General features: G+C 47.6%; 1 protein-coding gene across 6 annotated transcripts in view; it reads right to left on the bottom strand.

Annotated features, from left to right (window-relative positions):
- The window catches only part of RBM33 (RNA binding motif protein 33), a 1,526,085-nt gene that overhangs the window by 1,379,821 nt on the left and 133,490 nt on the right, over positions 1-12,774 (bottom strand). The gene's annotated exons all lie outside the window — the stretch shown is intronic.

Below are 12,774 nucleotides of genomic sequence, written 5' to 3'. Positions count from 1 at the left end.
GGTATACCTGCTCTTTTTCTTGTTGTGGTGACAACCAATGAGTCCAGTTTCAATTGGCCTCTTATATATAAAGGGTCTGATGGTGCAGGCCTGAATAGTTTATCCACACGTGGGTTAACGGCCCGTGTGAGATTGGGTGCTTCTAAGGAAGGTTGTATTCTGCGTTGTACCGACATTAGCAGTGGAATAAACTGACCTACTGTCTTTTTGTCCCCCAATATTTGTTCAGCCAAGTCTCTATCCTCCTGTACCTCCTGTGTGTCAATTTGGAAGTGTTCTGCTGTTTTAGCTAAGACTGGATTGAGGAGGGTTTGATTGTCGACGGGGAAATCTAACACTAGGGGGTCCTGATTAATAGGAGAATCTATGAGTACATGTTTGCCTCCTGGTCTGGGTCTTCATCATCCCCATAATAAAGTTCATCTGTATCCTCTTCATTAAGTTGAGGGTCAGATGTTTCCACAAATGAGATCCTCCTGGTAAGGCAGAGGCTCGAGAGCCGGAAAGGGCTGAGGTGGGAGGAGTGGAGTGAAAACTTTGAAAGTAATCCGGGTTCTTTTCATAGAAATTTGCCATAAATGTAATTCTTCCCATAACCCTATCAATATCTTGCGAAGAACATTCCTTTGAATTTGGGATTACAATATCCTCATTAGTGGGAAATATAATCTTTGGCCTAGAGTCTTTAGGTTTCTCTGTGGTCTTGGACAATATTCCCTTCTGTGGTAACTTGTCCCTAATAGGACTCTTGGAGGATTTGTTATGATGTTTTTCCCCACCCTGGGGCCCAGAGGAGTGTTTAACAGACTTTTTGGGGCCTGACGCTTTATCAGAATAACTTCGAACTTCTGGTGCGGGAGCCGAGGCTTCGTCTGCAGACGAACGGCCTTCGGAAGGAGTTTTTCGTGAGAAACTCTTGACGTCTTTCGACGTCTGAAACCCGTCATGTGGCGATCTTGAACGAGGTTGCCCAGAGCACCAGGACTCTGTGGATCATTCACGGGGTGTCGAACGTTGTCGAGTATTCGACTCATCTGTCAACTGGCGACTGGGGCTTATGTGTTTGGTGGTGTGTGCTTTTGTAGCGCTGCTGCCGCCGTGTGTAGTCCCCACAACATGGTCGCCGGCCTGTCCTACGGGGTCGGGGTCCTGCACTTGAGTAGCCAAAGTTACTCCAATGCCCTCGCCGTCCGAAAGTATGGCATCGATGAAGGCTCCCTCTACTTCCATGGCCTCGAGTTGCCTGGCGTAGAGGGCCCAGCGTTTTGTGGAACGGTACTTTAACGTCTTAGGCTTGAAGAGCCTGCACGCTCGACAAGACGTTTCGATGTGGTCTCTCAGGAGACACAAAATGCAAACTAAGTATTTGTCCACCCAGGGGAATTTACAATTACACTTGGGGCAAAATTTTAATGGTGTATTTTCCATAATTATTGGTGATGTAAGTGGCAGCTGGGCAAACCAAGTGTAGGAAGGGGAGGATATGCATTCTAAAATGGCCTCTCCCGTCTTCACCCTACTGTCTGGGCCGAGGCCCAGGGCATCCTTCCAAGGCCATGCGGTCCGTCGAATGGTCTCCAACGGGCAGTTTTCTTTCTTCACCGGTGTGGTGTTTCAGCAGTCGATGAAAGGATAGAAATAGCAACTATCGTAATTGTATAAAAGTCAAAGGCTTATCGCCGAAAGGAACTCCGCTATACGTGTCGGTCTAGCATGGTGGAAAAAAACAATCTGAGGGACCTTGACGCATGAGGGATCATGGCTACAGTAGACGTCACACTAGGGATACTAATATATCATACATTACTCACCATAATCGTATTTCTGATGTTTGTATCTGCTTAGATTCACATGCTGTGCATAGGCCGACATCTAGAAGCTGCAGAGTATTAGTTTTTGAAACTCGAAAAAGGACGTCGACAGGGCCTGCCAGTAATACTATCCCTCGTGTGACATCCACTGTACCCATGATCCTTCACGCGCTGAGGTCCCTCAGATTGTTATTTTTCTGACATGAGGTAGCATAAAGTGTAGCGCGAGTACAGTTGTATCCAAGCAGATACGTATCAGACAAGTTCATAAGCATCCATGCGCCTTCTCTCCGAGGGGAGGAAGGATGGGTGCATGTGAATCTAAGCAGATGCAAGCATCAGAAATACAATTACGGTGAGTAATCTATCTCTTCTGAGGCTTGTGGAATCTGCTTAGATCACATGCTGTGCATAGATTAGCGAGAAGTGTTAGAATAAGGTGGTGGGATGAGAGAAGGTGCATGGGCGAACAGATGTCTTAGAACCGCTTGTCCCACCTGTGCATCTGTGAAGATGTGTACTGAGCTCCATGTAGCTGCTTTGCAAATGCTGTCTAGAAGGACATTTGCAATGAAAGCCAGAGTGGCTCCTGTGCTCATTTTGGCGGGAGCTCTGGGCATAAAAGGCAGTGTCTTGTCTGTAAGGGAATAGCACAATTGTATACATCTAACTATCCAACTGGAGATGGCATTCTTTGAAATGCAGTCTCCTTCTCTGCCTGGTGCTTTGGAGACAAACAGTTGGTCTGTTTTCCTTAGCGGTCTGGTCTTGTTTACATGGTAAAGGACCACCCTCCACACATCCAGTGTGTGGAGTTTTACCTCAGCTGAGCTGGTGGGGTTCTGAAAGAAAGTCAGTAGCTCAATAGACTGGCTCACGTGAAATGTATTGATGAATTTAGGGGAGAACCTAGGATGTGTACATAAAACCAGCTTATCTTTGTGTGCAACAAAGAAGGGATCCTGCACTGACAATGCATGTATTTCACTCACTCGAATGGAAGTAATCGCCACTAAGAAGGCAGTTTGGTAAGTTGGGTGTTTAAAACTACACTTATGCATGGGCTCGAAAGGAGGTCCCATGGGCTTAGCAAGTACAACATGAGACACCTTCCATGCGGCGGATTGGAAATTGGAGGGGAAGTCTCTTTACCCCTTCCATGAATGCTTCGATGACCAGCACCTTCCACCATAAGACTTTATTGTGGGAGGTGGTGTAGGATGACAAGGCCGCCAGGTGGACGTTTAAGGAGTTGAATACTAACCATGAATCTAGAAAGTGGAGCATACAAGAAAGATTGTGGAATGGAGAATATTCTATGGGGTTAATTTGTTTAGACTGGCACCAAATTACAAATCTTCTCCACTTGTCGAAGTAACAGTGCCTAGTGTTAGGTTTTCTTGCTTCCTTCAAGATATCCATGCACCTCTGTGGTAGGTTAAGATGTCCGAACTCTATGACTTCAGGAGCCATGCTGCCAAGTTCATTGAGTGGGGCTGAGGGTGCACTGTTAGCTCCCCATGCTGAGTGAGTAAATTGGTCGGGCACGGTAGCTTGATGGGATCGCACAGCCAGTTCGCGCAGATGTGGATACCACGGTTGTCTTGCCCCCCCTGCCTAGGATTAACTAGGATGAGCGTAATCTGTTCCCTGCGGATCTTGTTGATCACCTTCACGAGAGGTGTGTGGTGTGGGGGGGGCGGGAGTGTAAGCAAATCTCCCTGACCAGTTCATCCATAGGGCGTTCCGCCTCCTCCCATGGGAGACTGGCTGTGGGAATCTGGACGTGAAGTCTGGGCATTGACTGTTTTCACGTGTAGTGAACAAGTCAATTGTGGGGTAACCACATTGAGAGAAGAGATGCTCTACGACCCCTGCGTGTAGTTGCCATGTGTGTTCCTCTGGTAGGGGGGATCTATGCTCAGTGAGTTTGCCAGAGACTCGAGTTCCTCTGGAAAATGCTGCGACGATAGGAATAGCATCCGTTTGAGTGCCCATCTCAAAATTTGTTGGGAAGCCTGGACAGATTTGTAGAACGTGTTCACGCCTGTTTGTTGATGTAGAACATCGCTGTAGTGCTGTCTGTCAGGACTTGCACAGATTGGTTCGCTAGGTGAAACTCAAATGCCTGAAGGGCTTTGAATACTGCCAGTAGTTCCAGCAGATTGATGTGGTTCTGAGAAGCTGCCCAAGACCACAGACCCGGAGCTGTGCGATTAAGGTAATGAGCACCCCACCCAGCGAGTGAGGCATCTGTCGTGACAATCGCTTGTACTTCCGGGTCGTAGAAGGGTTTTCCCCTTCAGCAAATTTTCTCTTGTCCACTAGCAAAGATTTTGTACTACTGTTGGCCAAAGGACCACTAGATCGTCGCACTGACCACTTGACCGAGACCATTGTTTCACTAACCACTCCTGCATGGGTCGCAGGCGCACGTGTGGTACCAGGTAAATGCAAGATGCCATCATGCCTAGCAAATGCAAAGCGTTGCGTACCCGTATCTGGTGGCCTGCCCGATAGTGAGGTTTTTGCAGTAACATGTTTTGGACTCTTTCCTCTGATGGAAAGACCAACCCCTCTTCTGTGTTTAAGACAGCTCCTATGAACGTTTTGGTTGTGCTTGGCACTAGGCTTGATTATTTCTTGTTGATGGAGAAACCCAATTGAAAGAGAAGGTTGATAGTTCTTTGATTGTTCTGCCTGCAAATTAGGGGAGACTCCCCTGTAATCAGCCAGTCGTCCAGGTAAGGGTACACTGAGATGGACTCCCTGCGCAGGTGTGCTGCCACCACCGCCAGTACCTTCTTGAATACCCTTGGAGCAAATTCTATTCCGAAGGGCAGCACTTTGAATTGGTAGTGCTGGTTCGCTAACTTGAAACGCAAGTATCTTCTGTGCGCTGGGAACATTGGAATATGAGAATAGGCATCTTTCATATCCAGTGTTGCCATGTAATCCCTTTTCCAGTAGAGGGATTACCTCTTGTAGCGTAGTCAGGCAGAACCTTTGTGGCTTGACATTTGTTTGCAGGGCGCAAATCTAATACTGGGAGCATTGTTAGATCTTTCTTTGGCACAGGGAAGTTGAATAAATGCCCCTGTTTACCTGGTTGGCCGGGACGATTTCGATGGCGTCCTTTAGTAGAAGCGTGGTGATTTCCACAAGTAGGATGTGCAGTTCTTTGGAGTGGGTCTCCTGGGGTTGGAGGTGATTCTGGGGTCGCTCGGGGAGCTCTATACAATATCCACCTGCTACGGTGAACAGCACCCATCTGTAAGGTGATTCCCTCCCATGCTTGGGGTAAGTTGGAAATGCGCCCTCCTACTCTAGAGGCATGGGAGGGCACCTGGAGCGGGATGTAACTCTTTATGAGGTGGGGTACCACCTCTGGAGGAGGGACCCATTCCCCGACCCCGTGATCTGCACGGCCCTCTCTGGTACTTCTCAGAGACCTGGCCTTGATTATTCCCCCACGCTCTTCCCAGACTTTGGTTATAGCTGGAACCCCTCTGGGAGAATGGTCTGCAAGAGCAACGAAAATTGCTGTTTCCCCTTTGGCCAGGAGGTTTATTGGTCAATCGTCACAATGACTTCAATGAGTCATACTCTTCCTTGGCTGTCTTCAAGGAGTCCTTGACGGCCTTGCCAAAGAGAACATTGGGCTCGACAGGAATGTTAATGAGAGTAGCCTGCATCTCTGGTTTAAATCCAGATTGGTGGAACCACGTGCAACGCTTAATGGTACCCTCAGCTATGATGCTGCCGACGTTGTCTGCGGCGTAAAGACTGCTCTTCAGCAAGCAGCTGGAAACTGCCCTTCCTTTCCGAAGCCACCAGTGGCAATTGAGACTTGAGGAGTTCCGGGGCTGAGGAGAGTAATGCCATTTATGGCAATTGAAACTGGCTAATAGAGTACCGTTATTAGCTATTCTGGTATGGAAAGCAGCGGAAGAGGCAACCTTTCTGGCCATTGTGTAAAGCCCCTTACTTTCCTTGTCTGGAGGAGACTCAGAGGAGGCTAGGATAGTACCTGCCCTCTTCCTTGTCGTAGTAGCGACAAGCAAGTCAGGTTTTAGTTGACCCCGGATGTACAGCGGGTCAGATGGGGCAGGCCTGAAAAGTTTTTCTATGCAGGGGTTCACCGCTCACTTCTGATTTGGTCTTTCTAGTGAGGGCTGTACCTTTCGCTGGACAGATTTTAGTTGGGGAATAAATTGAGAGACTATCTCCCAAGATCTCGTCAATTAAATCCGTGTCCTGCGGATTTTCGAGTAGATATTTGGAAGTGCTCGGCAGCCTTAATGAGCACTTGTTTAAAATAGGATGATTATCTACTTTGGGGGGTCATTATCCACTGTAGAGTCGATGTTGTACATGACCATATCTGGATCACCGTCATTGTCCTCATTATCTCCATAATAAGGATCTGCGGCCTCCCGACTATATAGATCTTGTCATATAGTTCAATGACAGCAGGATCTCGCACTGGCTCGAGACCTTTTTGTAGGGGGTTGAATAGGATCCTGAGACCCAGAGGCTGCTGCTGTAGTGGAGTGGGGTGGGGTGCAGTGGAAGCTTCTAAAGTAATCTGGATTCTTTTCATAACAGTCCGCTATGAAAGACATCCTCCTCATGACCCCATCTATATCAGCTGATGACCATTCTGCAGAACTAGGGATGACACTTAGCGGAGGTGTGATGCCTAAATCTTCTGAAGTGGGTGCGAGTACAGCAGATGGGTGTAGCTCTCTTCTTTGAAGATGGGGAATCCTGTACCTGAGGTTCCTTACTCTTGTTAGGGGCCTTCTGTGATTTATCTCTTTGGGGGTCTTAGAAGAACTCTTCCTAGACTCCTTTGATTTAGTAAGGCATGCTGGGACATGTTTCTCAATAAGATGGGCTAGTCCCGCCTTTATGGGCCTTTCTACCGATTTCAACGTAGGCCGTCGAATCTCGGCTACGGGCCGATCCAAAGTATCGCCATCTGATTCACGATCTTCGGGAATCTCTTAATCCATGACGTCTGATCTGTTCTTCGACAGTCAGGATTTGTCATGCAGCAATTCGGTGTGCCCAGAAGACAAAGAATCAACTGACCTTTCCCTAGACATCGTTCATTGCAGTTTGCTCGACAAGGGTGTCAGATCTCGGCAGTGGGTTATGTGTTTGGTGTGGTGGAAGAGCTTACGCCGACCGGTTTTGTCCCTGTAACAGAGCCGCCGGCCTGTCTATTGGGGTCGGGGGCCTAAGCCTGGGAAACCGGAGTAACCCCGTCGCCCTAGCCGTCGGATAACGCAGCGTTGCTGTCGTCGCTGAAGGCACCCTCCACGTCCATGGCCTTGAGCTGCCTGACGTAGAGGGCACAGCGTTTAGTTGACAGTCCTTCAAAGTCTTGGGTTTGAAGAGTCTACACGCTCAAGAACCCTCGACGTGGTCTTGTGGGAGATGCAGGTTAGACACAAGGTGTTTATCTAGCCACAGGAACTTCTTGTTGCACTTAGGGCACAATTTAAAAGCGGTCCTTTACATAATAGAAAGGCATGGCAGCTAGGCGAATGTAGTGTACGGAAAGGGGTATATGCATTCTAAATTGTCCTCCCCCTCTCTCCCTACTGTGTGGGTTGAAGCCCGAAGCGGCCTTCGAAGGCCGGAACCGATCAGTCGACGGGAGTCTTTCAACAGTCTTTTCTTGTTCTTCACCAGCGTCAGGTTGTATCGGAAGTCGGTGAATATAAAGGATTGTAAGAAGAACTATTGTTAAATTTGATCATAAACGGTGATAAGCCGAAAGAGGAACTCCGCTAAAAGCGCCCGTCTATGAAGGCGGAAAAAAACAATCTGAGGGACCTCGATGCGTGAAGGACCATGGGTACAGTGGACATCAGACTAGGGATAGTATTACTGGCATGCCCGGTCGACGTCCTTTTTCGAGTTTCAAAAACTAATACTCTGCAGCTTCTAGATGTCGGCCTATGCACAGCATGTGATCTATGCAGATTCCACAAGCCTCAAATGTATTTACACACACACACAGACACACACACACACAAATCTAAAATGCAGCAACTAACATTCAATGTGAAATGGGATCAATTAATATAAGAAACAATGCAGGCGAGTAACTTTTCCTATGCTTCGCATATCCAGCACACAGAGTGATGATAATTAAGGTCAGTATCAGCACCTATAGATATCACTTTTGCAAACTTGATGGGAGGGACATTTTTAAAGTTAGGCAGAACACAAACAGCAACTGTAAATAACAAATCCTCTCTCACAGGGAGGTATAGGCAATCTGTTTGAGCAATAAAAGTTTTCACAATTAAAAACTATGGCAAAACCAGCATTGCCAAAGCCAATAGGATCAGAAGATGGACTTTTGGGAAACCAGGACAGCCAAAGTCAAACTGACAATTCCAGTTCTGATGAAGATCTTCAGATGAAAAGTTAGTTAATCAGTCAGTGGTTCTGGAAGAAACATAGGAGCTCCAGGGCAGCCTACCTGATAGGGCACAAGCTGCAAGGCCTGCACAAAGGAGTTGAGGTCAACTGCGGCCGTGACCCTCTTTCCTAGGGCATAGAGTCTTTTACACTCTTTGTCAGGGGGCGCCTTCCCAGTTGATAGGGGAACCACTGCCCTTTTCCTTGTAGCGGTCACCAGAGAGTCTGGGGTGGAGTGACCTCCGATATATATGGGATCAGAGGGAGGAGGCCAAAAAAGCTTTTCCATTCTCGGGTTCACTGCTCTTGTGAGTGCAGGTGTTGCCAACGAGAGAGCCAGAAGCTTTTTAATCGAGTGGAGGAGAGGAATAGCCTGGCTGGCCTGCGGCTTCTCTTTAAGAATATCCTCCGCAAAGTCAGCTTCAGGAACAGCTTCATCAGTGGCGATTTTTAAATGTTCTGCTGCTTTGTGCAACATGGCGTTAAACGTCAATTGATCGTCCACTGGAGAGGGCTGTGTGGAGGGAATCCATCCACAGGGCATCAGAATCTGGTATGGGTTTGGAGACTGCCATGTTCGAGGGTCACCATATCCAGGTTTCCCCTCCTGCCCTCTATGGCGTCATGCATATCCTCAGGATCGATGAAATGATCTTCATCCTGAGTTTCTGTAGGAACTTCCTCCTCAGTGAGGTCGTAGGTGTACACATCCTCTTCTTGAAAGGGGTCAAAGAGTCTTAAAAATTTAGCCACAGGGTCCAAAAGGCTTTCTTCCCGTGATCTTTTGGGGGTGGATTGCTCTGAGAAGGTAACAAACCTGTCAAGCATCTCCATACAATTCTCAAATTTGTCCCTAGTCCAAACAGAAGACCCAGAGGGGTATAGCGGTGAAAAGGTCTCCTGTAAACGATCCTCCGCTGCCAAAAGTCGAGATTTTTGTCTCAACGCTGAAGAAATACCTTCTTCACCTTCCGAAAACAACTCTGAGGGCCGACAGAGGTGGCATGTCCCTGTGCTTCTCCTTAGGCTTGGTGGAGGGTTCTGGTATTCCCCTTAGACGATCTTTGGATTTCGAGGGATCCAAGGCCTTTTCCGTAGGCAATCCTTTCACTGCCGCCTATTAACGTTGGCCAAACCAATTCTCGCAATGCTTTCGGCAACAACCTCTGCAGAAGGGAGACGCGTAGCCTCGGCCCGCGGTTGTGTAGTTTTAGGCAGAGCTGGGGCCTTGCCTTCTTACGATGCGTCTCGACGGAATTGGAATATTGGGAATAGCACCCTTTGTTTTTTGAGTGCCTGATCGCTAAGCGCATCTGCAGGGAGGGCTGCCAATCATGATGGTCAGCGCGCAGGGCCTGAACCTCCGGTGTGCCTGTTGCCGCTGTGGTGTTCTTAGACTTCGAAGACTGGCCGTGGGTTGCGTTTAGTGATTTGCAAATGTTAGTCTTTGTCGCCGGGGTGTATTCCCATAGCAGTGCCCGAGCCGTGCCTGAGCCGTGCCTGGCGGGGTCAGGGACAGACAACATGGAGTTGGAGCGCTCTGTCGAAAGGTCAATAACCTCTGGATCGGAGGTATGCTTGTCACTATTGCCCTCGTCGCACTCGTGGCTGCGGCAGCGGGAGATGACTTGGCCTTCAACATCCCGTAGGCCGCTTACCGCTTTACACAGCGCTACTTCAATGTTTTAGGACGGAGGAGCTTGCAAGCCGCACAACCTTCTTCGTTGTAAATGACGCAAAACCTAAATGGAGTCCTCTCCATAGCCGAGGATAGGAAAAGTGACGAAGACCAAAGAGGAAAGAGGCAGGAAAAGGAAAAGCAATCTCAGATTTTATAGAAATGTCCACCCCGAATGTCCGTCGAAGGTCAGTTGGATGTTTCAGCTGAGATCCAGAACAGCCGTCGAAAGGAAGGATGGTTCGGGTGATCTTAAATATTATTATATATTTGACCAAAGGTCGATGGACAATTCTCAATGTCTCTGAACGAGATCCACTTAAGGCGACCAATATGCTGGGCGGAAAAAAACAATCTGGAGGGACCTCGGCGCTTGAGGGATTTTGGGTACACTCACGAAAGGGATAGTGTTACAGGCATGCCCATGTCAACGTCCCCTTTCGATTCTCGAAAGACCAGATGCAATACTCTGCGGTGACTACTGGATGTCGGACTATATGCACAGCATGCGATTCTAAGCAGATTAACAAGCATCAGAAACTGAAAATTCTCCCTAACATCGTCTATGTAGAGCCTTTAAACAATGCAAAAACATAGCAATAGCAAGTAAAGCTGCATCAGAAAATTCTTTGCAGACACCTGCTGCGTAAAGCAACGTACACTCAAGTGGGCTGGGATCCCAAAAGGGCAAATCAAAGTTTTAAAGTAGGAGTAGGCCGGGCTGGTGGGGGAAAGTCTCAACCCAACTGACAAGCTGCCTCAGCTAATCCACCAATACAGGATTTCAGAGCGCCGCTGTCAAGAATTATTTCTCTTTACTACACATTTCCTTCCTTCTTTATGGACCTCCAATGTTTTGCTTTAATTTTTTATGCTGACCTGCTTTTTGCAGTAAAGTGAAGCCTTAAACTTCACTGCACTGGCTTTTGCTCATATGTTATGGGGAAACTGACATGTCCTTCAGGCTGTCAGTACTGGGAAACATTGTTTCCCTTAGTGGTGTTACAATGTTGCTACTTGGGGTTCCTTTGGTATCGCTGGTGGTAACTTTATCTTTGTAGAATGCACCTTAACCACAAGTACAAAGGGGTACATGTTTGTTTTGCCCTAGACTACCACTCAAGAGGATTTTTGGTTACTCTAGATGTGCTCAAAGGATAAGCTGGTGGCAGCAGTGAGTTTTTATCATTTTCTGGTGCTTTTCGCTTTAGCCTTACCACATTTACGCGTTTGCCTACTAACTGGCTAGTGGCCAAACATTGCCGTGCCACAGTTTTTTGCTGGTCCTTTAGCCATCTTGTATCTTGTTCTTTAGCCTTCTTCCTGGTCTGAGAAGCCAGGAAAATCCTTACAAGGACTTCCAGTGCCCGGGAAAGCAGAGACTTTCGGCAGGCTACTGGAGGTGTGTGCTTGATGGCAGGATGTGGGTTGGGACTGTCTGGTCCCAATGCACAAACTGGTGTCCATATGTCTCAGTCATATGCATGAGTGTTCCCGCCAGTGGCCGGATTGGACCACTGCCGAGATGGGTGTGGGCGCTAGGCCTGCTATTGGGAGTTTCGGCTCTTACCTAGCTTTTAGGATAAGACGACCCATGCACCGATTCTTCAGAGATCCTGGAGAAACCTGAAGGAGCCAAGACTTCTATCCAGCTGTGAGACCTGCGAAGAAACCAAAGGCCTGGCTACCAACTTCTGCTGCTGTCCTGGAGGAGCCCGTCTTGCTCAAGATCTTTAGCAGTCCTGCAAAGGAGCTGCGACCCTGGGAGTTGAGGAAACATCCATTCCTGACATCTGCTTGGTACCCTGAAAAGAAGAGCCTTCGAAAGTGCCCCGGAACCGTCCGGTGGCTGACCAGCAGAGAGTTTGGGCTACCGTGCTTCCAACGTCACTGTTCCGGGTTTCAACCAGGAACTTCGGAATCTTCAGCCGGCCCTACAAGACTCACCTCTGTGCAATTTCAGTATCCTAGCATCAAGAGGTCCCGAGATAGGAGGGAGAGTCTGACCGCGGCAGTTGAGTCCCTTTGCGTCGTCGTGCTGCAGTGACCACCATCCGAAATCGCTTACCTGGCCAGAGTCCAGTACTGAGAGAGGTCCTGCATCGAGTTTTGCTACATTCTTCATTCCAGAGTCCTTGCACCGGTAAAAGACACCAACCAGAGATCAGCTAAAACCTGCAACCCCTGTGAATAGAGGACTACGGCTGACAGCGGAAAAAGCAAGTTCTGACATTTTTCCAATGACCTGCCAAGTCTTGGGAAGAATCGTAGTAAGGGTGGTAAATTACAGTGGTTCTTACCTACCCCTAAAATCCTATTCTAAGTCTAGGTGCTTATAATAAACTTTTTTCTAATATTGGCTTTGCCATTGCTTGCTCACGCAACATTTCTGTGGACCTAAAGTGCATAATTATAACCTTACCTTTCTTTTGCAGGAGTTTGCGATGTATATTATGGATGTATGTGATTTCTTTGAATATATTTCTCAAAATGGAGATTTCACTGAATCCATTTCACCGGAAAACCACCTCTTCTATTTTTATTTTTTATTGTTATTATACATTGTATATACCCAAACTAGTACCCTTACCCCACACATTATGCATTACACATACCATTTCCACTACCTTATTCTGTGAAATATATTCAGTGAAATCTCAGTAGGGGAAATGGTATTCGAAGAAATCTACAGTAACAGTATATTATGCCCTCTGATAAGTGAATGTATTTATTTAATCTATGTTTCTACTGTTGTGTGATAACTACCTACCAGTAGTCATTTTTCTATTGTGTGTTTGGCCAATAAATGATCATTGTATTTTTATACATCCTGTCTAAGTGTAA

This window comes from Ambystoma mexicanum, chromosome 2q (genome assembly GCF_040938575.1).
Source record: "Ambystoma mexicanum isolate Mex_15411 chromosome 2q, UKY_AmexF1_1, whole genome shotgun sequence".
In the NCBI taxonomy this organism is placed as follows: Eukaryota; Metazoa; Chordata; class Amphibia; order Caudata; family Ambystomatidae; genus Ambystoma; species Ambystoma mexicanum.
The sequence above is the reverse complement of the archived record's forward strand: the minus strand, read 5'-3'. Positions and strand labels throughout refer to the sequence as shown.